At 47.4% G+C, this 27,941-nt stretch overlaps 5 non-coding genes across 5 annotated transcripts; all 5 read right to left on the bottom strand.

Annotated features, from left to right (window-relative positions):
• Nucleotides 1-5,490: 5,490 nt before the first annotated feature.
• LOC134986647 (U1 spliceosomal RNA) lies at nt 5,491-5,656 on the bottom strand. Its single transcript, XR_010192497.1, has one exon. It is a non-coding gene; the product is annotated as a U1 spliceosomal RNA (small nuclear RNA).
• A 13,682-nt stretch (nt 5,657-19,338) lies between these two features.
• LOC134986603 (U1 spliceosomal RNA) lies at nt 19,339-19,501 on the bottom strand. The gene has a single exon (XR_010192451.1). It is a non-coding gene; the product is annotated as a U1 spliceosomal RNA (small nuclear RNA).
• Nucleotides 19,502-19,653: 152 nt separating this feature from the next.
• LOC134986564 (U1 spliceosomal RNA) lies at nt 19,654-19,817 on the bottom strand. Its single transcript, XR_010192415.1, has one exon. It is a non-coding gene; the product is annotated as a U1 spliceosomal RNA (small nuclear RNA).
• Nucleotides 19,818-20,491: 674 nt separating this feature from the next.
• LOC134986577 (U1 spliceosomal RNA) lies at nt 20,492-20,654 on the bottom strand. The gene has a single exon (XR_010192427.1). It is a non-coding gene; the product is annotated as a U1 spliceosomal RNA (small nuclear RNA).
• Nucleotides 20,655-20,806: 152 nt separating this feature from the next.
• Nucleotides 20,807-20,970, bottom strand: LOC134986627 (U1 spliceosomal RNA). The gene has a single exon (XR_010192476.1). It is a non-coding gene; the product is annotated as a U1 spliceosomal RNA (small nuclear RNA).
• Nucleotides 20,971-27,941: the final 6,971 nt, after the last annotated feature.

The following is a 27,941-nucleotide window of genomic DNA, read 5'->3' as shown; positions in this document are numbered from 1 at the left end:
GATGTTCCGAGGTGGTTAACGTCCTTATCCCTACTTATTACAGCTTGACAAAGGCAACACACGGCTTGACACCTGTTGTCCGCATTTGTGTACAGGATGCATACCTTCACGCTTACACATAGCGGCAGACAGCGTACATTTTTTTCACATAACGGCAGACAGCCTGCCCTGCTGTTCAGCAACTGCTCTCTTGATCTCGCTTTTATGAGATCGCCCAAGTACGGGATAATTGTGACACCTTGTTTACGCAGGAGAACCATCATTTCCGCCATTACCTTGGTGAAAATTCTCTGGGCCGTGGAGAGACCAAACAGCAACGTCTGAAATTGGCAATGACAGTCCTGTACCGCAAATCTGAGGTACGCCTGATGAGATGGATAAATGGGGACATGAAGGTATGCATCCTGTACACAAATGCGGACAACAGGTGTCAAGCCATGTGTTGCCTTTGTCAAGCTGTAATAAGTAGGGGTAAGGACGTTAACCACCTCAGAACATCCTCCCTTATACGTCACCTGCAGCGCATTAATCATAAGTCAGTGACAAGTTCAAAAACTTTGGATGACAGCGGAAGCAGTCCACTGACCACTAAATCCCTTCCTCTTGTAACCAAGCTCCTGCAAACCACACCACCAACTCCCTCAGTGTCAATTTCCTCCTTAGACAGGAAAGCCAATAGTCCTGCAGGCCATGTCACTGGCAAGTCTGACGAGTCCTCTCCTGCCTGGGATTCCTCCGATGCATCCTTGAGTGTAACGCCTACTGCTGCTGGCGCTGCTGTTGTTGCTGCTGGGAGTCGATCGTCATCCCAGAGGGGAAGTCGGAAGACCACTTGTACTACTTCCAGTAGGCAATTGACTGTCCAACAGTCCTTTGTGAGGAAGATGAAATATCACAGCAGTCATCCTGCTGCAAAGCGGATAACTCAGGTCTTGTCAGCCTGGGTGCTGAGAAACGTGGTTCCGGTATCCATCGTTAATTCAGAGGCAACTAGAGACTTGATTGAGGTACTGTGTCCCCGGTACCAAATGCCATCTAGGTTCCATTTCTCTAGGCAGGCGATACCGAAAATGTACACAGACCTCAGAAAAAGAGTCACCAGTGTCCTAAAAAATGCAGTTGTACCCAAGGTCCACTAGTCCACATGTCCGTGGTTAAGTGGAGCAGGGCAGACTCAGGACTATATGACTGTGACAGCCCACTGGGTAGATGTATTGCCTCCCGCAGCAAGAACAGCAGCGGCGGCACCAGTAGCAGCATCTCACAAATGCCAACTCGTTCCTAGGCAGACTACGCTTTGTACCACCGCTTTCCATAAGAGGCATACAGCTGACAACCTCTTACGGAAACTGAGGAACATCATCGCAGAATGGCTTACCCCAATTGGACTCTCCTGGGGATTTGTGACATCGGACAATGCCACCAATATTGTGCGTGCATTACATCTGGGCAAATTCCAGCACGTCCCATGTTTTGCACATACATTGAATTTGGTGGTGCAGAATTATTTAAAAAAACGACAGGGGCGTGCAAGAGATGCTGTCGGTGGCCCGAAGAATTGCGGGCCACTTTCTGCATTCAGCCACCGCGTGCCGAAGACTGGAGCACCACCAAACATTCCTGAACCTGCCCTGCCATCCTCTGAAGCAAGAGGTGGTAACGAGGTGGAATTCAACCCTCTATATGCTTCAGAGGATGGAGGAGCAGCAAAAGGCCATTCAAGCCTATACATCTACCCACGATATAGACAAAGGAGGGGGAATGCACCTGACTCAAGCGCAGTGGAGAATGATTTCAACGTTGTGTAAGGTTCTGCAACCCTTTGAACTTGCCACACATGAAGTCAGTTCAGACACTGCCAGCCTGAATCAGGTCATTCCCCTCATCAGGCTTTTGCAGAAGAAGCTGGAGACATTGAAGGAGGAGCTAAAACAGAGCGATTCCGCTAGGCATGTGGGACTTGTGGATGGAGCCCTTAATTCGCTTAACCAGGATTCAATCTGTTGAAATCAGAGCAATACATTTTGGCCACCGTGCTCGATCCTAGATTTAAAACCTACATTGTATCTCTCTTTCCGGCAGACACAAGTCTGCAGAGGTTCAAAGACCTGCTGGTGAGAAAATTGTCAAGTCAAGCGGAACGTGACCCGTCAACAGCTCCTCCTTCACATTCTCCGGCAACTGGGGGTGCAAGGAAAAGGCTAAGAATTCCGAGCCCACCCGCTGGCGGTGATGCAGGGCAGTTTGGAGTGAGTGCTGACATCTGGTCCGGACTGAAGGACCTGGCAACGATTACTGACATGTCGTCTACTGTCACTACATATGATTCTGTCACCTTTGAAAGAATGGTGGAGGATTATATGAGTGACCGCATCCAGGTAGGCACGTCAGACAGTCCGTATGTATACTGGCAGGAAAAAGAGGCAATTTGGAGGCCCTTGCACAAACTGGCTTTATTCTACCTAAGTTGCCCTCCCTCCAGTGTGTACTCCAAAAGAGTGTTTAGTGCAGCCGCTCACCTTGTCAGCAATCGGCGTACGAGGTTACTTCCAGAAAATGTGGAGAAGATGATGATCATCAAAATGAATTATAATCAATTCCTCCGTGGAGACATTTACCAGCAATTACCTCCAGAAAGTACACAGGGATCTGAGATGGTGGATTCCAGTGGGGACGAATTAATAATATGTGAGGGGGGCGATGTACACAGTGAAAGGGTTGAGGAATCGGAGGATGATGAGGTGGACATCTTGCCTCTGTAGAGCCAGTTTGTGCAAGGAGAGATTGATTGCTTCTTTTTTGGTGGGGGCCCAAACCAACCAGTCATTTCAGTCAGCCGTGTGGCAGACCCTGTTGCTGAAATGATGGGTTCGTCAATGTTTTTCTTTTCAATCTAAGCCCCTGCAGTTTTCTGTAAGAATCTGCTTCGCTATGATGATCAACAAGTCACAAGGGCAAACACTCAGGGCTGGAGGCGTAGATCTTAGGACCAGCTGCTACAAGCATGGCAAAGGTGTCACTATCATTGGTGACACCCAGAGAGGCAACGAGGGAGATTGTAATGCAGTGCGCGCAGATAAGCAGCGCAACGGTAAAAAGGAGGCATGGTCTCATAGGTAGGGGTGTGGCCTGTTTTCCTGAATCTCCATTTTGTTGCTCCGGGTATCCCGGGGGTTGAGTGCTGCACCCGGGGACTAGTGTGTGAGTGGTGCTGGCTCCTGCACAGTGACAGAAACTGGGTGTTGCACGTAATGTTACAGTGAAACACCCATATTCTGTCACTGAAGAGGAGCCGGCACTTTGGTGTCACCCCCCTTGGCGGGTGACACTCGGGTGTGGGCCGCAACCCCGTTGTGATGCCACTGACCCATGGGAAGCTTTTCGTGGCTTACCCATGTGTTAGTAGCCCCAAGCATCTTTTGTGTTAGTCCCTGAAGAAAAACTTCAAATATTTACAAATACATTTTGTAATCAATGGGCCTAATTCAGTAAGGATTGCAAATTCTGCTAAGTAACAGAATTTGCAATCCTTTGGTTCGCATGCTGGGGCCACCCAGCATGCCGCCTCCCTTCTTGACCACGCTGAAATTGCAGTCTCAGCGCAGTTCAGCGTGATCATAAAAAATGGGTTAGCCTCCTGTTGGTGCAGACTGTATGTGTGCGCAGGAAGCCGCCACCATTTTTGTGATCGCAGCTGCTGCATGTGATGTCATGCAGCAGCTCTGACCACGCCTCCTGTTTCTCTGTTGCCGACCCCATTTTGTAGCCCTGCCCATGCACCGCTCCATCTCCGACTTGGAAATGGATTGTTGCTGACCCCCCCCCCCCCAGCACCGATTGACAATCAGAAGCGATCGCATTATCTGCGGGGTGCCGCAGAAAATGCAGGCGCATGCGTATGCTCTTAGCAATTTTTGCAGTTGGATTGCTTATTGCGATTGCAATCCAACCTGAATCAGGCTCTATTACCTATCACAATGCACTGCGGGTAGTACAAAATGGGGTTAATATAAGAGAAAACCCCCCCAGAGCTGTGCTCCTTAACTGTCCCTGGTGGCTAGTGGAGCGGCTGCCCAGTAATCAGTGTCCACGCCAGTGCGCACATGGCCCACCCCCTACAGCCACGCTGGATCACGGTAGAGTGTGGGCACAGAAGTCCCTTACCTCCCCTTCATCAGCGGCCTCGTGATCCCGGAGGGCGGTGTGTGTGTGACTGACCTTAGGAAGAAACCGGAGCCTCCGCTGCAGTGACCCAGCAACCAGGGCACGGGAGTATAATGCGCCGCTGGGAGTGATGGAGCTGCAGTAAAGATGTCTATTAGACCTAACCTGCTGCAGCCCTTGTAGATTCTTATAAAAAAAAGTTCTTCTTTTCTTGTCAAAATTAATAGCTAAGAATAGGCTGCCTGAGGCAGCCCCCTGTTAAGTGGCCTGCTACTGAAGGCACCAACTACAAACTGAGCTCCCTGTTCATGGAAGCGAGGTTATAGAGCAGGGGGCGCTGAGCATCTTGGGAACAGTCAAAAGCTTTGAGCCTGTTGGTGCCTCAGATCAAGATCCTACTCTACACCCCAATGTGAATCCTTGTGGAGTCCAGTGTACCCCACAGAAGAAATGAATGTGTCACACCAATTGGCAGCAACATTAGAATAGCTGCTGATGAGCACAATTGAGAAAGGAAGGGGGGAAAACATTTGAATCCAGCACATATATGTAATTTGAATATGTAATTTGTACCTTCCTACTTTAAAATGTAATGGATGAACCTCACCCTGTGAGAACTATCTTCATGATCAAGAGATCTCATACGCAAGAAAAGCATGTGTTGGGATAGGGCTGTGGAGGGCGGCTGCTCGAGCACACCCCCGTCAAGTTAAGGAGATTCAACTGAGGAAGCACAAGGGAACTCTTGTCTGGGGACAACAACTGCAGGGAGACCACATCTTTTCAGATGAAAATGAGAGGGCGGAAGGCTGCCTAATACTGAAGCACCCTCAAACATCAAACCATATGCAACAACTAGTACAAGCATTCCTGGGGAAAGGTCTGCAGCAGACGGATTTGCATACGGTGATGTCATCCAAGCAGTGGGCCAAAGTTGGCTGGAACCCTCATCTGCATATGAAAAGAGAAAAGGGGCGCTTGGATGACCCCTAGTTCGCATTGAACACCCCCCACCCTCCTTTGGTGTGGGGCTCATGTTGGCCATGCCCCAGCCCCTGAAGCATTCAAGCTGATTTCTTGCAGCAGCTGGGCACTGTAACAGCTCCAGAGCTGCTCTGTAAGGCAAATAAAAGGGTGTGGGCCCTGCAACACCACCTGTAGTTCGCATTGTGCGTTGGAAGGCACAAAGTAAGCAGACGGGAGAAGTCAGGATAGTGCGCAAGGGCATAGAAGGGAGGGGCTCAAGAAAAGAGAAGTGGAAACAGACAGCAAACTAGGCTGGAGAGAGACCTGAGACAATGAGATCTAAATTATACCAGAGCCAACCAGGGGAAAGCACAAATGCAGTCCCCCCCCCTACCACAAATTATGCAGTCGAGATTCCCACATTTGGGGAAATCACAGAGGTCAGCATACCCAGAATGCAATGAATGAACCTCACCCTGGGAAAACAATCTTCATGACCATGGTATCACCTAAGCAAAATAAGTATGATTTGAGATAGGGCTGGGGAGGGCCGCTGCTCAGGCACACCTCCGTCAAGTAAAGGAGATTCAACTGAGGCAGCACAAGGGAACTCTCATCTGGGGACAACAACTGCAGGGAGAACACATTTTCAGACGAATGTGTGAGGGCAGAAGGCTGCCTAATACTGAAGCACCCCCCAAACAACAAACCAAATGCAACAACTAGTGCAAGCATTCCTGGGGGAAGGCCTGCAGCAGATGGATTCGCATATGGTGATGTCATCCAAGCAATGGGTATAGTTGGCTGCAACCCTCGTCTGCATATGAAAAGAGAAAATGGTCACGCAGGGCATGGCGGCCTTTGTGGGGTTGCGCTTGGATGACCCCTAGATCGCTTTATACACCCCCATCAGTGTGGGGCTCATGTTGGCCATGCCCCAGCCCCTGAAGCATTCAAGCTGATTTCTTGCAGCAGCTGGACCCAGTAACAGCTCCAGAGTTGCTCTACAAGACAAGTAAAAGGGTGTGAGCCATGCAGCACCACCTGTAGTTTGCATACACACATATATAGGACAGCATCTCTTATATGCCCCAGGGGCAATAAAATAGTATCCTTATCTAGGGTATCCGTCCATGCCGCTACAGCACTACACATACACACCCAGGCAGACGCAATTGCCGGTCTGAGTAAGGTACCTGAATGTGTATAAATGGACTTCAGGGTAATCTCCTGTTTGCGGTCAGCAGACTCTGAGGGTAGCCGTATCCTGGGACGGGAGGGCTAACTTCTTGGATAAGCGTGTTAATGCTTTGTCCACCCAAGGGGAGGATTCCCATCGTAACCTATCCGTTGATGGGAAAGGATACGCCATAAGAATCCTTTTGGAAATCTGCAGGAGATTCCCAAGCTTTTTCACATAACTCGTTCAGCTCGTGTGAGGGGAAAAGGTTACCTCAGGCTTCTTTCCCTTGTACATATGTACCCTCTTGTCAGGGATAGGGAGCTCCTCTGTGATGTGCAAAACATCTTTTATTGCCATAATCATATATCAAATGTATTTTGCCAATTTTGGCTGTAACTTTGCATCATCGTAATCGACACTGGAGTCAGAATCCGTGTCGGTATCTGTGTCAACAATCTGGATAGTGGGCACTTATGAGACCCTGACAGTCCCTGCGACATAGGATCAGGCATGGGTTGAGACCCTGACTGTCCCAAAGCTTCAGCCTTGTCTAATCTTTTGTGCAATGAGTTTACACTAGCATTTAAAACATTCCACATATCCATCCAATCAGGTGTCGGCGGAGACACCACATTCATTTGCTCCCGCTCCTCTCTAATATAGCCTTCTTCCTCAGACATGTCGACACACGCGTACCGACACACCACACACACAGGGAATGCTTTTACTGAAGACATTTCCCCCACAAGGCCCTTTGGCAGAGCTGGCCCTAACCAATATGATGCCCTAGGCAAGATTTTGCCTGGTGCCCCCTAGCACCACCGCTGGTTCCGCCTCTGACCTTGCACCTCTTTCCCAGCACCATCAACCCTCACCCATAACAGTACTTATTTTGGTGTTTGTACCCCCTATATTTTAAACAGGAACAGTTCGCACATTTGGCGCACAGTCCAAAAAGGGGTGTGTTTTTGCTGGCAATGGGCATGTCCACACAATAGTACCCCCAATTAAAATTCCGCCACACAGTACTGCAATTTTATTCACATTTGATCACGCGATAGTGTCCATAATTCACATTACATCCCACAGTAGTATCACTTTACCTTATAAACGTTACTTCTCACAGTAGTGCTCCTTATTCACATTACATCACACTGAATTGCTCCTTATTTACATTACACCACACCCTATTGCTCTTTATTCACATTAGACGACACAGTAAATGCCCTTTCTATACGCAACGCTACATATTAGAGCACCTTATACACATAATGCCACACATTAGTAATGCATTTATACACATAATTCCACACAGTAATGCCCCTTACACATATGAGACACATCATTAATGTCCTTATAAACATAATGCGTCTTACACATTATGACAACCTTTATTAATGCCCTTTTACACATAATGGCCCTCATTCCGAGTTGTTAGCTCGCAAGCTGCTTTTAGCAGCATTGCACACGCTAAGCCGCCGCCTACTGGGAGTGAATCTTAGCTTATCAAAATTGCGAACGAAAGATTAGCAGAATTGCGAATAGACACTTCTCAGCAGTTTCTGAGTAGCTCCAGACTTACTCGACAACTGCGATCAGTTCAGTCAGTTTCGTTCCTGGTTTGCCGTCACAAACACACCCAGCGTTCGCCCAGACACTCCCCCGTTTCTTCAGACACTCCCGCGTTTTACCCAGAAACGGCAGCGTTTTTTCACACACACCCATAAAACGGCCAGTTTCCGCCCAAAAACACCCACTTCCTGTCAATCACACTACGATCAGCAGAACAAAGAAAAAACCTCGTAATGCCGTGAGTAAAATACCTAACTGCATAGCAAATTTACTTTGCGCAGTCGCAGAGCGAACATTGCGCATGCGCAATTAGCGGAAAATCGCTGCGATGCGAAGAAAATTACCGAGCGAACAACTCGGAATGACCACCCTTGCGCATGCGCAATTAGCGGAAAATCGCTGCGATGCGAAGAAAATTACCGAGCGAACAACTCGGAATGACCACCAATGTCCCTTACACATATGCCGCACATTATTAATGCCCTTATACACATAATGACACACATAGTGCCCCTTACACATATGTTGCACATTATTAATGCATTTTTACATGACACACATAATGCTCCTTACTCATATTCCGAACACTACTGCACAATCAACCCACTCACATGCACACAGCACTCACACTGCCACTAACACTGTGACCTCTGCCTCTGCTTGGGTACAGATGTGTCCTCATAAATCTTGCCTCAATGCTAACGTTGGGGCACCTTTTTTTTATTAAAATGCATCTTATTTGCATTGCTATGTTGTTAGGATGCACACGCAGCTTCTGCTGATTAAAATGATATGCAGCACGCCTATATACTGTGTGAGACTGTGGCTGTATCTGCATATGAAATGCTACACACAGAATATAGGCATGCCGCATATCATTTTAATCAGCAGAAGTTGCTGATGCCCCTAGGCATATCAAATGCCCTAGGCAATTGCCTAGTTTGCCTATGCCTATGACCGGCTCTGCCCTTTGGAGAGACAGAGAGAGAGTATGCCAGCACATACCCCAGCGCTATATAACCCAGGAATAGCACAGTAACTTAATGTTTGCACAGTAGCGCTGCTGTATGTAATTTGCGCCAAATTATGTGCCCCCCCCCTCTCTTTTCAACCCTCTTGTCTACCGTGGTATAAGCAGGGGAGAGTCCGGGGAGCTTCCTCTCAGCGGTGCTGTGGAGAAAAAATGGAGCAGGTGAGTGCTGAGGGAGAAGCCCCGCCCCCTCGGCGGCGGGCTTCTGTCCCGCTTAAACTGTACAATTGGCGGGGGCTCATACATATATACAGTGCCCAGCTGTATATATGTTATATTTCTGCCAAAAAGAGCTTTATATTGCAGCCCAGGGCGCCCCCCCTGCGCCCTGCACCCTTACAGTGACCGGAGTATGTGAGGTGTATGGGAGCAATGGCGCACAGCTGCAGTGCTGTGCGTTACCTCAATGAAGATCATGAAGTCCTCTGCCGCCTCTGAAGTCTTCTTTTCTTCTCATACTCACCCGGCTTCTATCTTCCGGCTCTGCGAGGGGGACGGCGGCGCGGCTCTGGGACGGACGGCGAGGGTGAGATCCTGCGTACCAATCCCTTTGGAGCTAATCCCTTTGGAGCTAATGGTGTCCAGTAGCTTAAGAAGCAGGACCTTGCAACTCGGAGAGTAGGGCTGCTTCTCTCCCCTCAGTCCCTCGATGCAGGGAGTCTGTTGCCAGCAGTGCTCCCTGAAAATTAAAAACCTAACAAAATACTTTCTGTCAGAAAGCTCAGGAGAGCTCCTGAAAAGCACCCAGTCTCCACTGGGCACAGTATCAAACTGAGGAATGGAGGAGGGGCATAGAGGGAGGAGCCAGTGCACACCCAGAACTAAAGTCTTTCTTAAAGTGCCCATGTCTCCTGCGGAGCCGTCTATCCCCATGGTCCTTACGGAGTCCCCAGCATCCTCTAGGACGTTAGAGAAAATAGGATTTTAATACCTACCGGTAAATCCTTTTCTCTTAGTCCGTAGAGGATGCTGGGCACCCGTCCCAGTGCGTACTGTGTCTACAGTTATTAAATGGCCCTTAACTCCAGAACATTTATGTGGAGACAACTTTCCCGACTTGACCATCTTCCTTGGACGTTTTCCCCCTGTGTGACTGCTCCCCAGCCTCGGAGGGTTGCATCCATGGTCCCTAGGATCCAGTCCTGGATCCCGAACCTTCGCCCCTCTAGGAGGTGAGAACTGTGCAGCCACCAATGGAGTGAGATTCTGGTCTTGGAAGACAGGATTATCCTCCGGTGCGTGTGTAGGTGGGATCCGGACCACTTGTCCAACAGGTCCCACTGGAACACTCTGGCATGGAACCAGACAAACTGAATGGGCTCGTAGGCCGCAACCATCTTACCCAGCAACCAAATGCATTGATGGATTAACACTCTTGCTGGTTTCAGAATTTGTTTGACCAGACTCTGGATCTCCAGAGCCTTTCCACTGGAAGAAAACCTCTTCTGTGTCCAGTATCACTCCCAAAAACAACAACCGCGTCATTGGGACCAACTGCGATTTTGGCAAGTTTAGGAGCCAACTATGTTGTTGAAGAACTGTCAGGGAGAGTGCAATGTTTTGCACTAACTGGTCCCTGGATTTCGCCTTTATCAAAAGATCATCCAAGTACGGGATAATTGTTACTCCTTGCTTGCGATCACCCTGGTGAAAATCCTCAGAGCCGTGGACAGACCAAACGGCAATGTCTGAAATTGGTAATGACAATACTGAATTGCAAACCTCAGGTAGCTTGAGGCAGAGGCTAAATGGGAACATGTAAGTAGGCATCCTTTATGTCTACCAAAACCATGAAATCTCCTTCCTCCGGACTGGAGATCACTGCACTGAGAGATTCCATCTTGAAATTTAATTTCCTTAGGTAGAAATTGAGGGATTTCAGATTTCAGATTGGTCTGACTGAGCTGTCCGGCTTAGGGACCACGAAGAGGCTTGAATAAAAACCTTCTCCCTGCTGACTAAAGCCGATTTGAACAATCGGTGAGGGGGAACGTCTTGAAACCCCAGTTTGTACCCTTGGGACACTATTTGTAAAACACACGAGTCCATGTCCGAATGAATCCAGAACTGACTGAAGAGTTTTAGACGTGCCCCCACTGGTGCAGGCTCCTGCAAGAGAGCCCCAGCGTCATGCGGTGGATTTGGCAGAAGCAGAGGATGATCTCTGCTCCTGCGATCTTGAAGAGGCTACAGACCTCTTCCCTCTTCTCCTTCCTCTACCTGCAAAGAAAGGGGAATCTTAACTTCTTGCATATCTATTGGGCCGAAATGACTGCATCAGATAATGATGCGTCTTCATCCGTTGGGAGGGAACATAGGGCAAGAAGGTTGACTTACCTGCGGGAGCTGCCGAGATCAAACAACGCTTCACCTTCATAGGGAAGAGACTCCCTTTCTTCTTGGAGTCAGCATCAGCATTCTCTTGGTGAATCCACAATGCCCTCCTATCCGAGACTGCCATGAAATTGGCCCGTGAACTCAAGAGTCCTATATCCCTTGCAGTCTCACGTAAGTATGCTGCAGTGTCCTTGATATGATACAACGTAAGGAGTATCCCATCTCTCCAAGGTATCTATATCGGATGACAAGGTATTCGACCAATTCTTGAATACTACTACTCACCCATGCACATGTAATGGCAGGTATAAGTAATGTACCCTTGGTTACATAACTAGAAATAATGTAGCTTCCTGCATACGATCCGCTGGATTTGTGACAGGGCCCCGTGCAGAACAGGGGGTGACTCCCACTTTATTCTGTCCGCGGCGGGAAATGAATAAACAACCAGAATCCTTTTGGGGATTTGAAACCATCTTGTCGAGCTGGCCCAGACTTTCTCAAACAGAGATGGAGGAACGTTACATCAGCTTTCATTATATATCTATATATACATACATATAGACCCCTTTGTCAGGAACAGCAGGGTCTTCAGTGATTTTAATATGTCCTTAATATCCACAATCATGTAATGAATGCTCCTTGCCAATATTGGATCTAATCAGGAAACATTATGGTCGACATAGGAATCAGTATCCGTGTCAGTATCAGTGTGTAGTAACTGGGCAAAATAACATTTTTGCGACCCCGCGGGGCCTGAGGGAAAAGAAACATAGCCATGAACATCACATCTATTCTCTACGTCTGTGTCTGGGACACAGATTTATCCATCCTTACTCTGATATTACTGAAACTTTTACCCAGTCAGTTATTGGTGGTGCCAACAGGGCCACCATCATATGTCTGCATTCCTAATATAGTTTCCTCTTGGGAAAAACATTCAGCCACCGACATGTTGACACACATGTACCAAGTACCCACAGACACATCGGCTTATGGGGGACAGACCGTCAGTAAATCTGTCAGAGGGACACAGAGGATTTTTCAGCTCACAATCCAGCGCCAAAAGTACACAGTCTGGGAAATAATAAACTATATAGTGATAGACTTGTAATGCTCTAAAGATGTTCTGGTGAGGTGAGGAAGAAGCCCCGCTACTGTAATGGCGCGTATCTGTCCCGCTCAGAAATAATTAATTACGCTAGCGGGGTAAGGACAGTGCCCAGGCACTAATGTCCACTTTTTCCAGCCTTTTGTGAGGAATTTATGCTGCCCAGGGTGCCCCCCCCCCGTGCCCTGCACCCTGCAGTGCCTGTGTTTGTGTGGGAGCATGGCGCGCAGCGTTCCGCTCGCTGCTCGGTACCTCAGAATGCCATCACTGGAGAAGAAGTCTTCTGTTCTTCTGCTACTCACCTGTCTTCTGGCTCTGTAAGGGGGTGACGGCAGGCTGCGGGAGTGTGCATCTAGGCGTACCCAGCGATCAGCACCCTCAGGAGCTAATGGTGTCCTGTCAGCCTGAAGCAGAGCCATTGAACTCACTAGAAGTTGGTCATACTTCTCTCCCCTAAGTCCCACGAAGCAGGGAGACTGTTGCCAGCAGCCTCCCTGAAAATAAAAAAAACTAACAAGTCTTTTCAGAGAAACTCAGTAGAGCTCCCCTGTAGTGCATCCAGTATCACTGCGCACAATACTAAAACTGGAGTCTAGAGGAGGGGCATAGAGGGAGGAGACAGTTCACACCCTTTGAAAGTCTTAAAGTGCCCATGTCTCCTGCGGATCCCGTCTATACCCCATGGTTCTTAATGTGACCCCAGCATCATCTAGGACGTATGAGAAAACAAATAACGCACACATGAGGAGGAGAGAACTAAGGAAGCTATAAGGAGAAGAGGGGAGGGAGGGGGGTTGAAAGGTAAGGTAGTAAAGGCATATTGGATAAACTACAACCTTATACATATTCATTAATGTACCAGTAGTTAGAAGTAGAAGAGCTCTAACAGAAACCACAAAGCTTATCTAAAGCCACACCACACTGGATATGCCCAATCTCATTTGATTTTTGAAGCAAAGCAGTATTGGACTTTGTTAATACATGGATGGGAGACTGCTTGGTAGTATCAGATTCTTTAGGTGTTTTTAAACTACCAACACCATTTTCTTGGTACATTTAATTTTTACATGTATTCTTTTATGTACCAGAAGTTAGAAGTAGAAGAGCTGTAATAAAAACCACCAGCTCATCTACAGCCACAGCACACTGGATTTGCCCAATCTCTCCTGATCATGGAAGCTGAGCAGTGTTGGTCCTGGTTTTAGTACTTGGATGGGAGACCACCAGGAAATACCAGGAGCTGTGTGTATTTTTACAATACTAACAATGTTCTCTTGATGCATTCCATTTTGAAACATTGGGGCAGATCTATTAAGCCTGGTGAACTGATAAAGTGCAAGGTGATAAAGTACCAGCCAGTCAGCTCCTAACTGTCATTTTTCAAACCCAGTCTGTGACATGGCAATTAGGAGCTGATTGGCTGGTACTTTAACACCATGCAAATTATCATTTCACCAGGTTTAATAAATCGTCCGCTTACTCATTTATGTACGAGTAGTTAGAAGTAGAAGAACTCTAACAGAAACCACTAAGCTCATCTACAGCCACACCACACTGTATATGCCCAATATCACCTGATCTTAGGCCTGGTTTGTTCTTGGATGTGAGACCACCTGGGAATACCAGGTGCTGTAGGTAGTTTTATACTACCAACACCGTTCTCTTGATGCATTCTATTTTGAAACTTATTCATTGATGTACCAGTAGTTAGAAGTAGAAGTTAGAAACAGCAAAAATCATCTACAGCCGCATCACACTAGATATGTCCAATCTCATCTGATGTTGGAAGCTAAGCAGTGTTGTGCCTGGTTAGTTTTTGGATTTCAGGTCCTGCCTTCTGGTTTGGCCACGGCACCTCGGAAATTCACCAAGGTCATGGCCGTGATGACGACCCTTCACCATCGGTGGACCAGGGAGGAATCTCTCCTCCCGATAAACATTCTGGAATTGCAGGCAGTGTTCAATTCATTGACACTGGCCCTGCCTCTAGTACAGAACAGGCCTGTTCAAGTACAATCGGACAACGCCACCACGGTAGTGTACACAAATCATCAAGGCGGCACTCGAAATTGCATAGCAAAGCTGGAAGTATCAAAAATCCTCAGTTGGGTAGAACGTCATCTGCCAGCAATATCGGCAGTGTTCATTCCCGGAGTCCTCAACAGGGAAGCGGATTTCCTCAGTCGTCAGGACGTTCACGCTGGAGAGTGGAGAGGCCGCAGCAGAAATGTCTGCACTGGTGTCAGTAGGTGACTGAGGCAGGGATGACTGGGAGATAGTGGGTAACTGAAGCATGTATGAGTGGGAGATAGTGGGTGACTGAGGCCGGGGTGACTGGGAGATAGTCAGTGACTAAGGCAGGGGTGATAGGGTGATTTGACTGTTCCCAAGATGCTCAGCGCCCCCTGCTCTATAACCTCGCTTCCATGAACAGGGAGCTCAGTTTGTAGTTGGTGCCTTCAGTAGCAGGCCACTTAACAGGGGGCTGCCTCAGGCAGCCTATTCTTAGCTATTAATTTTGACAAGAAAAGAAGAACTTTTTTTTATAAGAATCTACAAGGGCTGCAGCAGGCTAGGTCTAATAGACATATTTACTGCAGCTCCATCACTCCCAGCGGCGCAGTATACTCCCGTGCCCTGGTTGCTGGGTCACTGCAGCGGAGGCTCCGGTTTCTTCCTAAGGTCAGTCACACACACACCGCCCTCCGGGATCACGAGGCCGCTGATGAAAGGGAGGTAAGGGGCTTCTGTGCCCACACTATACCGAGATCCAGCGTGGCTGTAGGGGGCGGGCCGTGTGCGCACTGGCGTGGACACTGATTACTGGGCAGCCACCAGGGACAGTTAAGGAGCACAGCTCTGGGGGGTTTTCTCCTATATTAACCCCATTTTGTACTACCTGCAGTGCATTGTGATAGGTAATAGAGCCTGATTCAGGTTGGATTGTAATCGCAATAAGCAATCCAACTGCAAAAATTGCTAAGAGCATACGCATGCGCCTGCATTTTCTGTGGCACCCCGCAGATAATGCGATCACCTCTGACTGTCAATCGGTGCGGGGGGGGGGGGGGGGGGTCAGCAACAATCCATTTCAAAGTCGGAGATGGAGCGGTGCAGGGGCAGGGCTACAAAATGGGGTCGGCAACGGAGAAACAGGAGGCGTGGTCAGAGTGGCTGCATGACATCACATGCAGCCGCTGCGATCACAAAAATGGTGGCGGCTTCCTGCGCACACGTACAGTCTGCACCAACAGGAGGCTAACCCATTTTTTATGATCACGCTGAACTGCACTGAGACTGCAATTTCAGCGTGGTCAAGAAGGGAGGCAGCATGCTGGGTGGCCATGCCCTGTGATGGGTGGCCCCGGCATGCGAACCATAGGATTGCAAATTCTGTTACTTAGCAGAATTTGCAATCCTTACTGAATTAGGCCCATTGATTACAAAATTGTAAACAATATTTGAAGTTTTTCTTCAGGGACTAACACAAAAGATGCTTGGGGCTACTAACACATGGGTAAGCCACGTAAAGCTTCCCATGGGTCAGTGGCATCACAACAGGGTTGCGGCACACACCCGAGTGTCACCCGCCAAGGGGGGTGACACCAAAGTGCCGGCTCTTCTTCAGTGACAGAATATGGGTGTTTCACTGTGACATTACGTGCAACACCCAGTTTCTGTCACTGTGCAGGAGCCAGCACCACTCACACACTAGTCCCCGGGTGCAGCCCCCAACCCCCGGGATACCCGGAGCTACAAAATGGTGATTCAGGCCACGCCCCTACCTATGAGACCATGCCTCCTTTTTACCATTGCGCTGCTTATCTGCGCGCACTGCATTACAATCTCCTTCGCCACCTCTCTGGGTGTCACCAGTGATAGTGACACCTCTGCCATGCTTGTAGCAGCTGGTCCTAAGATCTACGCCTCCAGCCCTGAGTGTTTGCCCATGTGACTTGTTGATCATCATAGCGAAGCAGATGCTTACAGAAAACTGCAGGGGCTTAGATTGAAAAGAAAAACATTGATGAACCCATCATTTCAGCGACAGGGTCTGCCCGTGTGGAATGAAATGACTGACTGACTGAAATGACTGGTTGGTTTGTGCCCCCACCAAAAAAGAATCAATCAATCAATCAATCAATCAATCTCTCCTTGCACAAACTGGCTCTACAGAGGCAAGATGTCCACCTCATCATCCTCCGATTCCTCACCCCTTTCACTGTGTACATCCCCCTCCTCACAGATTATTAATTCGTCCCCACTGGAATCCACCATCTCAGATCCCTGTGTACTTTCTGGAGGCAATTGCTGGTGAATGTCTCCACGGAGGAATTGATTATAATTCATTTTGATGATCATCATCTTCTCCACATTTTCTGGAAGTAACCTCGTACGCCGATTGCTGACAAGGTGAGCGGCTGCACTAAACACTCTTTTGGAGTACACACTGGAGGCAGGGCAACTTAGGTAGAATAAAGCCAGTTTGTGCAAGGGCCTCCAAATTGCCTCTTTTTCCTGCCAGTATACATACTGACGTGCCTACCTGGATGCAGTCACTCATATAATTCTCCACCATTCTTTCAAAGGTGACAGAATCATATGCAGTGACAGTAGACGACATGTCAGTAATCGTTGCCAGGTCCTTCAGTCCGGACCAGATGTCAGCACTCACTCCAGACTGCCCTGCATCACCGCCAGCGGGTGGGCTCGGAATTCTTAGCCTTTTCCTCGCACCCCCAGTTGCGGGAGAATGTGAAGGAGGAGCTGTTGACGGGTCACGTTCCGCTTGACTTGACAATTTTCTCACCAGCAGGTCTTTGAACCTCTGCAGACTTGTGTCTGCCGGAAAGAGAGATACAATGTAGGTTTTAAATCTAGGATCGAGCACGGTGGCCAAAATGTAGTGCTCTGATTTCAACAGATTGAATCCTGGTTAAGCGAATTAAGGGCTCCATCCACAAGTCCCACATGCCTAGTGGAATCGCTCTGTTTTAGCTCCTCCTTCAATGTCTCCAGCATTATTTTGCAAAAGCCTGATGAGGGAAATGACCTGACTCAGGCTGGCAGTGTCTGAACTGACTTCACGTGTGGCAAGTTCAAAGGGTTGCAGAACCTTGCACAACGTTGAAATCATTCTCCACTGCGCTTGAGTCAGGTGCATTCCCCCTCCTTTGCCTATTTCGTGGGCAGATGTATAGGCTTGAATGGCCTTTTGCTGCTCCTCTATCCTCTGAAGCATATAGAGGGTTGAATTCCACCTCGTTACCACCTCTTGCTTCAGATGATGGCAGGACAGGTTCAGGAATGTTTGGTGGTGCTCCAGTCTTCTACATGCGGTGGCTGAAGGCAGAAAGTGGCCCGCAATTCTTCGGGCCACCGACAGCATCTCTTGCACGCCCCTGTCGTTTTTTAAATAATTCTGCACCACCAAATTAAATGTATGTGCAAAACATGGGACGTGCTGGAATTTGCCCAGATGTAATGCACGCACAATATTGGTGGCGTTGTCCGATGTCACAAATCCCCAGGAGAGTCCAATTGGGGTAAGCCATTCTGCGATGATGTTCCTCAGTTTCCGTAAGAGGTTGTCAGCTGTGTGCCTCTTATGGAAAGCGGTGATACAAAGCGTAGCCTGCCTAGGAACGAGTTGGCATTTGCGAGATGCTGCTACTGGTGCCGCCGCTGCTGTTCTTGCTGCGGGGGGCAATACATCTACCCAGTGGGCTGTCACAGTCATTTAGTCCTGAGTCTGCCCTGCTCCACTTAACCACAGACAAGTGGACATTGGGTACAACTGCATTTTTTAGGACACTGGTGACTCTTTTTCTGAGGTCTGTGTACATTTTTGGTATCGCCTGCCTAGAGAAATGGAACCTAGAGGGTATTTGGTACCGGGGACACAGTACCTCAATCAAGTCTCTAGTTGCCTCTAAATTAACGATGGATACTGGAACCACGTTTCTCACCACCCAGGCTGACAAGACCTGAGTTATCCGCTTTGCAGCAGGATGACTGCTGTGATATTTCATCTTCCTCGCAAAGGACTGTTGGACAGTCAATTGCTTACTGGAAGTAGTACAAGTGGTCTTCCGACTTCCCCTCTGGGATGACGATCGACTCCCAGCAGCAACAACAGCAGCGCCAGCAGCAGTAGGCGTTACACTCAAGGATGCATCGGAGGAATCCCAGGCAGGAGAGGACTCGTCAGACTTGCCAGTGACATGGCCTGCAGGACTATTGGCTCTCCTGTCTAAGGAGGAAATTGACACTGAGGGAGTTGGTGGTGTGGTTTGCAGGAGCTTGGTTACAAGAGGAAGGGATTTAGTGGTCAGTGGACTGCTTCCGCTGTCATCCAAAGTTTTTGAACTTGTCACTGACTTATGATGAATGCGCTGCAGGTGTCGTATAAGAGGGAGAACACATATTTTCAGATGAACATGGGAGGGCAGAAGGCTGCCTAATACTGAAGCACCCCCAAACAACAAACCAAATGCAACAACTAGTGCAAGCATTCCTGGGGGAAGGCCTGCAGCAGATGGATTTGCATATGGTGATGTCATCCAAGCAGTGGGTCAAAGTTGGCTTCAACCCTCGTCTGCATATGAAAAGAAAAAAGGGATGTGCAGGGCATGGCGGCCTTTTGCGGCGCTTGGATGACCCCTAATTCACATTAAACACCTCCACCCTCCTTCGGTGTGGGGCTCATGTTGGCTATGCCCCAGCCCCTGAAGCATTCAAGCTGATTTCTTGCAGAAGCTGGGCACTGTAACAGCTCCAGAGCTGCTCTGTAAAGCATGTAAAAGGGTGAGGGCCCTGCAGCACTACCTGTAGTTTGCATTGACGTTGGAAGGCACAAAGTAAGCAGACAGGAGAGGTCATAATAGTGCGCAAGGGCATAGAAGGGAGCGGCTCAAGAAAAGAGAAGTGGAAACAGACAGCAAACTAGGCTGGAGAGAGACCTGAGACAAAGAGATCTGAATTATACGAGAGCCGACCAGGGGAAACACAAATTATGCAGTCAAGTTTCTTACATTTGGGGAAATCGCAAGAGCAGCACACCCAGAGTGCAATGGGTGAGCCTTGCCCTGGGAGAAGCACCTTCATGATCATAGTATCTCACCTGGCAGGTAAGTAGGAGTTGGGCTAGAGCTGGGTAGGGTCGCTGCTCGGGCACTTCCCTGTCAAGTGAAGGAGATCCAACTGAGTCAGCACAAGGGAACTCTCGAAAGAAGAACAAGGCTAGAGGAAGATCTAAGACAAAGAAATCTGACTTTTACCAGAGCTGACCAGAGGAAAGCACAAACACAGTCCCCCACTACCACAAATAATGAAGTCGAGTTTCCCACATTTGGGGAAATCACAGGGGTCAGCATACCCAGAATGCAATGAATGAACCTCACCCTGGGATAACAGTCTTCATTACCATGATATCTCCTATGCAAAATAAGTATGATTTGGGATAGGGCTGGGGAGGGCCGCTGCTCAGGCACATCTCTGTCAAGTAAAGGAGATTCAACTGAGGCAGCACAAGGGAACTCTCATCTGGGGACAACAACTGCAGGGAGAACACATATTTTCAGATGAACATGGGAGGGCAGAAGGCTGCCTAATACTGAAGCACCCCCAAACAACAAACCAAATGCAACAACTAGTACAAGCATTCCTGGGGGAAGGTCTGCAGAAGACGGATTTGCATACAGTGATGTCATCCAAGCAGTGGGCAAAAGTTGGCTGGAACCCTCATCTGCATATGAAAAGAGAAAAGGGGTATGCAGGGAATGGCGGCCTTTTGCGGCGCTTGGATGACCCTTAGTTCGCATTAAATACCCCCACCCTCCTTCGGTGTGGGGCTCATGTTGGCAATGCCCCAGCCCCTGAAGCATTCAAGCTGATTTCTTGCAGCAGCTTGGCACTGTAACAGCTCCAGAGCTGCTCTGTAATGCAAGTAAAAGTTTGTGGGCCCTGCAGCACTACCTGTAGTTTGCATTGTGCATTGGAAGGCACAAAGTAAGCAGACAGGAGGAGAAGTCAGGATAGTGCACAAGGGTATAGAAGGGAGGGGCTCAAAAAAAAAGAAGTGGAAACAGACTGCAAACTAGGCTGGAGAGAGACCTGAGACAAAGAGATCTGAATTATATGAAAGCCGACCAGTGGAAACACAAATTATGCAGTCAAGTTTCCCACATTTGGGGAAATCACAGGGGCAGCACACCCAGAGTGCAATGGGTGAGCCTTGCCCTGGGAGAAGCACCTTCATGATCATAGTATCTCACCTGGCAGGTAAGTAGGAGTTGGGCTAGAGCTGGGGAGGGTCGCTGCTTGGGCACCCCCCTGTCAAGTAAAGGAGATCCAACTGAGGCAGCACAAGGGAACTCTCGAAAGAAGAACAAGGCTAGAGGAAGATCTGAGACAAAGAAATCTGACTTTTACCAGAGCTGACCAGAGGAAAGCACAAACACAGTCCCCCACTACCACAAATAATGCAGTCAAGTTTCCCACATTTGGGGAAATCACAGGGGTCAGCATACCCAGAATGCAATGAATGAACCTCACCCTGGGAGAACAATCTTCATGACCATGGTATCTCCTATGCAAAATAAGTATGATTTGGGATAGGGCTGGGGAGGGCCGCTGCTCAGGCACATCTCTGTCAAGTAAAGAAGATTCAACTGAGGCAGCACAAGGGAACTCTCATCTGGGGACAACAACTGCAGGGAGAACACATATTTTCAGATGAACATGGGAGGGCAGAAGGCTGCCTAATACTGAAGCACCCCCAAACAACAAACCAAATGCAACAACTAGTGCAAGCATTCCTGGGGGAAGGCCTGCAGCAGATGGATTTGCATATGGTGATGTCATCCAAGCAGTGGGTCAAAGTTGGCTTCAACCCTCGTCTGCATATGAAAAGAGAAAAGGGGCGTGCAGGGCATGGCGGCCTTTTGCGGCGCTTGGATGACCCCTAGTTCGCATTAAACACCTCCACCCTCCTTCGGTGTGGGGCTCATGTTGGCTATGCCCCAGCCCCTGAAGCATTCAAGCTGATTTCTTGCAGAAGCTGGGCACTGTAACAGCTCCAGAGCTGCTCTGTATGGCAAGTAAAAGGGTGTGGGCCCTGCAGCACTACCTGTAGTTCGCATTGTGCGTTGGAAGGCACAAAGTAAGCAGATGGGAGAAGTCAGGATAGTGCGCAAGGGCATAGAAGGGAGCGGCTCAAGAAAAGAGAAGTGGAAACAGACAGCAAACTAGGCTGGAGAGCTCTTCTGTCTATATTTTGCAAACCTGCTCTTGTCCTCTCCAGCTGCTCCATGTAGATTTGACGTCTGGAAAGGTGCATAACCCACTGACAAGCAGGCACACTCCTGCATGAGTTTTCTCTCTCACTAGCTGGATGATACACAATCATTTGCATGTGCTCCACCTCCGACACACCACCCACCCAACCACCCAGTGACCAGAGCCACCCACAAGCCAACTGGCTCCGTGATTTAATTTGCACAGTGTAGTCATCCAGGCAGCATGTCCTTCTCAATGGAAGGATCTCTGGTTCCATGGAATCTTCCACATTGGAATGCTGCGGAATAAAAAGGATTTAAATATTCAGCTTGCTAGCATTCAATGTACCTGCGGCTTGGCTTTAGCACATTGGTCTTCATCCTGTGGCCCTCCAGCTGCTGTGAAACTACACATCCCAGCATGCCCTGCCACAGTTTTGCTATTAAGGTATGCTAAAACTGAGGCAGGGCATGCTGGGATGTGTAGTTCCACAGCAGCTGGAGGGTCGCAGGTTGAAGACCCATGTTCTAGCATGCCTGTTCTATGATGCATGTACCGTGATGTCACAATCAGCTTGGAATGGGGTGTCGAGCAGGCATTTGCTGACAGCCACTTGAGGGAGACACACATCAGGAGATGCAGCATATCGGAGGTCTTCGATGCCTTTCCAGCAAATGCACACCACCTGCTGCTGGTCTGGACACAAAACAATGCCCACAATCGAAGTCCCAAAATGCCCAACTACAGGATTCATGTAAGTAGTGAATTTAGGAATGAATTTAGAAGTAGGAAATTAAGTTAGTTCACAAGTACATTCAAATTCAGATCTAAAGTCTAGGTAGGCCTCACGTCCTGGCAGCCCCCAGCACTTAAAAATGCCTTGATTAGAGGTAGAGAATTGAATGTAGATAAAAAGTAGACACAAAATAAGACTCCACAGAGCAGTTATCAGGTGTCTTTATCAATTGTTGCATTTAAAAAATCAAGCAATTAGGGAACACAATGTTGCAACAATGTAACCCTATTTGCAAAATAGTACTAAATAAGTTTGTCGATGTAAGACATTTGCAAAGGCGCATCCAAAACACGCTGAAAAATGCAACTGAATCTGTTTTTGGAGGCTAGAATAGGAAATGAGCATCGGTCCTACAAGTACTGAAAGCTCTTCTCCCTTCTCCCTTTTCTGAAAAGCCATTTAATATATGGTTCCCAGATAGGGGACATATCAGATATTGCCTTTCAAAAGCAGCAAATATCATACCACTTCTATTGCCATCAAAGATAAACATTGATTGTTTTCAGATATTGGATTGAAAAAGCAGTCTTTATTGACATAAAGAAGCAAAAAAACATACATAAACATTACACACATAAGTACCGTGTTGCAGCACAGCCAAAACACAATACAAATGCTGTCGGTATAGTACAGTTCAAGAACTACAGCACAGGCCAGCCTACACTATAAATCATGAACTGCACTATACATTTAAACAATACAATAATACAACAGTTAATAAGGCTATGGGTGTGGAGTGTAAGAGGGTGAGGGAATCACAAGCCCGAAGCTTTATTGAAAGACAGACACATATAAAGGGAGGATTAATAAATACAAAGATATCCTTTACTATAGAATGTAGTCCAATCCGGTCTTTCAACTCTTCCACAACTGAAAAACGGATAGTGTTCCCAAGCCTTCCATCCTGGAATATCTTCAGTCTCTCGCCAATGAAGAAAACAATCCCTCCAGCAGACTCTTCAACCACGATACAAGATCACAGCCAAAAGGGCGAGAAGCAACTACACTTGCGTTTAACCAAAATGGCTAAAACTTAGTGAAGGAAAGTGCAGTGCACCAAAACATAAGCTGACACAATCATGGAGAATGCGCCAGCATATATGCTCTTCTATCTATATTTTGCAAACCTGCTCTTGTCCCCTCCAGCTGCTCCATGTAGATTTGACGCCTGGCAAGGTGCATAACCCACTGACAAGCAGGCACACTCCTGCATGAGTTTTCACTCTCACTAGCTGGATGATACACATTCATTTGCATGTGCTCCACCTCCGACACACCGCCCACCCAACCACCCAGTCACCAGAGCCACCCACAAGCCAACTGGCTCCGTGATTTAATTTGCACAGTGCAGTCATCCAGGCAGCATGTCCTTCTCAATGGAATAATCTCTGGTTCCATGGAATCTTCCGCATTGGAATGCTGCGGAACAAAAATGATTTAAACATTCAGCTTGCTAGCATTCAATGTACCTGCGGCTTGGCTCTAGCACATGGGTCTTCATCCTGTGGCCCTCCAGCTGCTGTGAAACTACACATCCCAGCATGCCCTGCCACAGTTTTGCTATTAAGGTATGCTAAAACTGAGGCAGGGCATGCTGGTATATGTAGTTCCACAGCAGCTGGAGGGTCGCAGGTTGAAGACCCATATTCTAGCATGCCTGTTCTATGATGCATGTTCCGTGATGTCACAATCAGCTTGGAATGGGGTGTCTAGCATGCATTTGCTGACAGCCACTTGAGGGAGACACACATCAGGAGATGCAGCATATCGGAGGTCTTCGATGCCTTTCCAGCAAATGCACACCACCAGCTGCTGGTCTGGACACAAAACAATGCCCACAATTGAAGGCTCAAAATGCCCAACTACAGGATTAATGTAAGTAGTGAATTTAGGAATGAATTTAGAAGTAGGAAATTAAGTTAGTTCACAAGTACATTCAAATTCAGATCTAAAGTCTAGGTAGGCCTCACGTCCTGGCAGCCCCCAGCATTTAAAAATGCCTTGATTAGAGGTAGGGAATTAAATGTAGATAAGAAGTAGACACAAAATAAGACTCCACAGAGCAATTATCAGGTGTCTTTATCAATTGTTGCATTTAAAAAAATCAAGCAATTAGGGAACACAATGTTGCGACAATGTAACCCTATTTGCAAAATAGTACTAAATAAGTTTGTCGATGTAAGACATTTGCAAAGGTGCAAACAAAACACGCTGGAAAATGCAACTGAATCTGTTTTTGGAGGTTAGAATAGATGCAGGATCAAGTAGCTCAATGGGTAGGGTATTTGATTAGAATTCAACAGGTTATAGGTTTGAATCCTGGGTATGATAGTTTGAGGTGTTATTTAATAAAGTATGTTTATATATTAGTCACACATGGCTTACTTGTACAAATGGCATGTCACCAGTTAGTGCTGACTGCTGATATGCCATTTGCACAAACACGCCATGTGTGACTGTATATGCATTTAAGGAAGGCACCCCGGCAATACCACAAACCATTGAGTGTCAAGTATACTAGATATATCTTCATATCTCATGTGCTTTCTCTGAGACCAATCTTGTTATGCCCCTTCCCCACAAGGCATGCGCCTTTTGTCCATATTGCAAAAATGGGGAGGGGGGGGGGCATATAATTATCTGTCACAGGGCACCAAAAAGTCTAGTTATGGCTCTGGTATGCATTATGTAATCTGGCAGACCATATCTCCAACACTGGCTGGTTGGAAAAGAAATCCGGTTATCTATGTGAGCAAATGACCATCAACGATTTACTCTCAAACACTAGAAAATGGACAAAAATGGTCCCCTAAACAAATTGGTTAAATTTTGGGTTTAACCAATTTGTGTAATGACCATTTTTGACCACTTTTCTAGTGTTTGGGAGCAACTGGTTAATTGACATTTGCTCCTATACATTACCAGATTTTCATTCCATCCATCCAGACTGGATAGATAGCCTGACAGATAATTGTGTAGTGTACGCCGAGGATAACTGTCAGTTGTGCTTTCTTTTATGACGGCACATAAATGGGTGGGCAGATCCAGAGCAAGCACTGCCCACTCATGCATAGTTGTCAACTGATGTGAAGTTCCAGGGGGCAATCTCAGTTATAAAGAAAAGTATCTGGAAATTGTCCCTAGTTTAAAAAAAAATAAAAAAAAAATTGATCAACTCCATTTATTTAGTATGATATCCCAGGTGATAGGATGCCGGCAGTCAGAACAACATACTTTATTAAATAACACATCTCAAACTACCATACCCAGGATTCAAACCTATAACCTGTTGAATTCTAATCAAACACCCTACCTATTGAGCTATTTGATCCTGCATAAAAATTGTGAACATTATATGAAGCTATTGGTACTTTGAAAAAAAAAGTATCAGCATTACAACGCAGCAGATCCATGCAGTTTGCAGCCACACACTACATGTATCTGCTCAGCCACAATGCTGATTATTTCTTCACAAAGTACAAGGTGAGCTCCAAACAGAATTCTCTAGCTTAGAATTATGCCAAACCTAGAAGTCGGGCCCCCCACCCTGGGATCCCCCAGAGGGAGGCCTGCACCATCATGCGGCAGGCTTGTCCGTTTTGGAAGCAGGCTGATGGGCAGCCCAGGCTTGCTTCAGTCTGGGCTTGGCAGGTCTGGAAGCATGAGCTTGCTTTGGGTATGCCTGACCTTGGGTACGCTTTACCTTGAGGATGAAAGGGCCAAGGGAAAGTACTTTTAGCCTTCTGCGTGGTAGGAGTCATACTAGGTTGGCAAGCTGTTTTAGCAGTAGCCAGATCAGCTACAATCTTATTGAGGTCTTCTCCAAAGAGAGTGTCTCCCTTGAAAGGAAGCACCTCCAGGGTTTTCTTGGAATCCATATCCACCGACCAGGATCTCAACCAGCTGTATAAAGTATTACCTTGGAACTGGCTCTCCACTCCCCATTATCTGGTTATCATGGCTTCCTCCGCCAGTGTCCAGACTCGCTTACTGAAGCTCGGCCACTTCTTCCTAGCAGCAGGCTCCTGGATCACTGGGCAGCAGAGGTGCTTGGGAGCCGGAAGGGGGCGGAGCAATCAGGCAGGCAGTTGCAGTGCTGCCCAGCTATCTGTGGTGTGAGAAGAAGCAGGGGCACCCCACCGCTGGCAGTGCTGCAGCTAGCGGTGGTGGCAGCGGCGAGGCTGCTGGGCTGGGTCTTGAAAAAGGTGGAAAGAAGGGTGTTACGGCATGGAATGTACAAACTGCGAGACCCTGCTGGTAGCGCCTTTGTCTATTTAGTAGGAAGGGCACGTAACAGCCGGAGGGCAATGGAGGAAGCCCCTTTAGGGCTGGAGCCCGGCGGCAACTGACTCCGTTGTCTCTGGCAGTTCCGCCCCTGGACTAGAGGAATGGTCAAGAACATGGCAACATTTAATGCCAAAAAATGCAAAATCATACACGTCTCAAAAATACAAAGGCTAACTATAATATTAAGGGCATTATAATGGCAAGAGGAAAGCTATCTAAGTATTACTATTTCAGGTGAGCAATGTAACAAAGCAATAGGAAAGGCAAGTCAGATGCTTGTTTGCATAGGTAAAGAACCAGTAGCAGAAAAAAGTAATACAGGTTGAGTATCCCATATCCAAATATTCCGAAATACGGAATATTCCGAAATACGGACTTTTTTGAGTGAGACTGAGATAGTGAAACCTTTGTTTTTTGATGGCTCAGTGTACACAAACTTTGTTTAATACTCAAAGTTATTAAAAATATTGTATTAAATGAACTTCAGACTGTGTGTATAAGGTGTATATGACACATAAATGAATTCTGTGAATGTACACACACTTTGTTTAATGCACAAAGTTATAAAAAATATTGGCTAAAATGACCTTCAGGCTGTGTGTATATGGTATATATGAAACATAAATGCATTCTGTGCTTAGATTTAGGTCCCATCACCATAATATCTCATTATGGTATGCAATTATTCCAAAATACAGAAAAATCCGATATCCAAAATTCCTCTGGTCCCAAGCATTTTGGATAAGGGATACTCAACCTGTAATGCCACTGTATAGGTCCTTGGTACAGCCACATTTAGAATCCTGTGTTCAGTTCCAGAAGCCATATCTCAAGCGCCTTGAGTCCTGTTGGAGAAAGAGCACTATATAAATAAATAGTATCAAAATTTGTTTCACGGCACCCCTAGGCCAAAGTTGTTTTTATTGAGAAATTCAGAAAAAAATATAAAATTAAGTAAATTGTGTTTATAGCATGTCATCCTCAGGTTCAGTTATGTTGTGAGGGAATGGTTTTGCCAATTTAATAAAGTATAAAATAAGAATTTACTTACCGATAATTCTATTTCTCATAGTCCGTAGTGGATGCCGGGGACTCCGTAAGGACCATGGGGAATAGCGGCTCCGCAGGAGACTGGGCACATCTAAAGAAAGCTTTAGGACTAACTGGTGTGCACTGGCTCCTCCCCCTATGACCCTCCTCCAAGCCTCAGTTAGGA

This window comes from Pseudophryne corroboree (assembly GCF_028390025.1).
Source record: "Pseudophryne corroboree isolate aPseCor3 chromosome 7 unlocalized genomic scaffold, aPseCor3.hap2 SUPER_7_unloc_4, whole genome shotgun sequence".
In the NCBI taxonomy this organism is placed as follows: domain Eukaryota; kingdom Metazoa; phylum Chordata; class Amphibia; order Anura; family Myobatrachidae; genus Pseudophryne; species Pseudophryne corroboree.
This window is presented reverse-complemented; position numbering and strand designations above follow the sequence as displayed.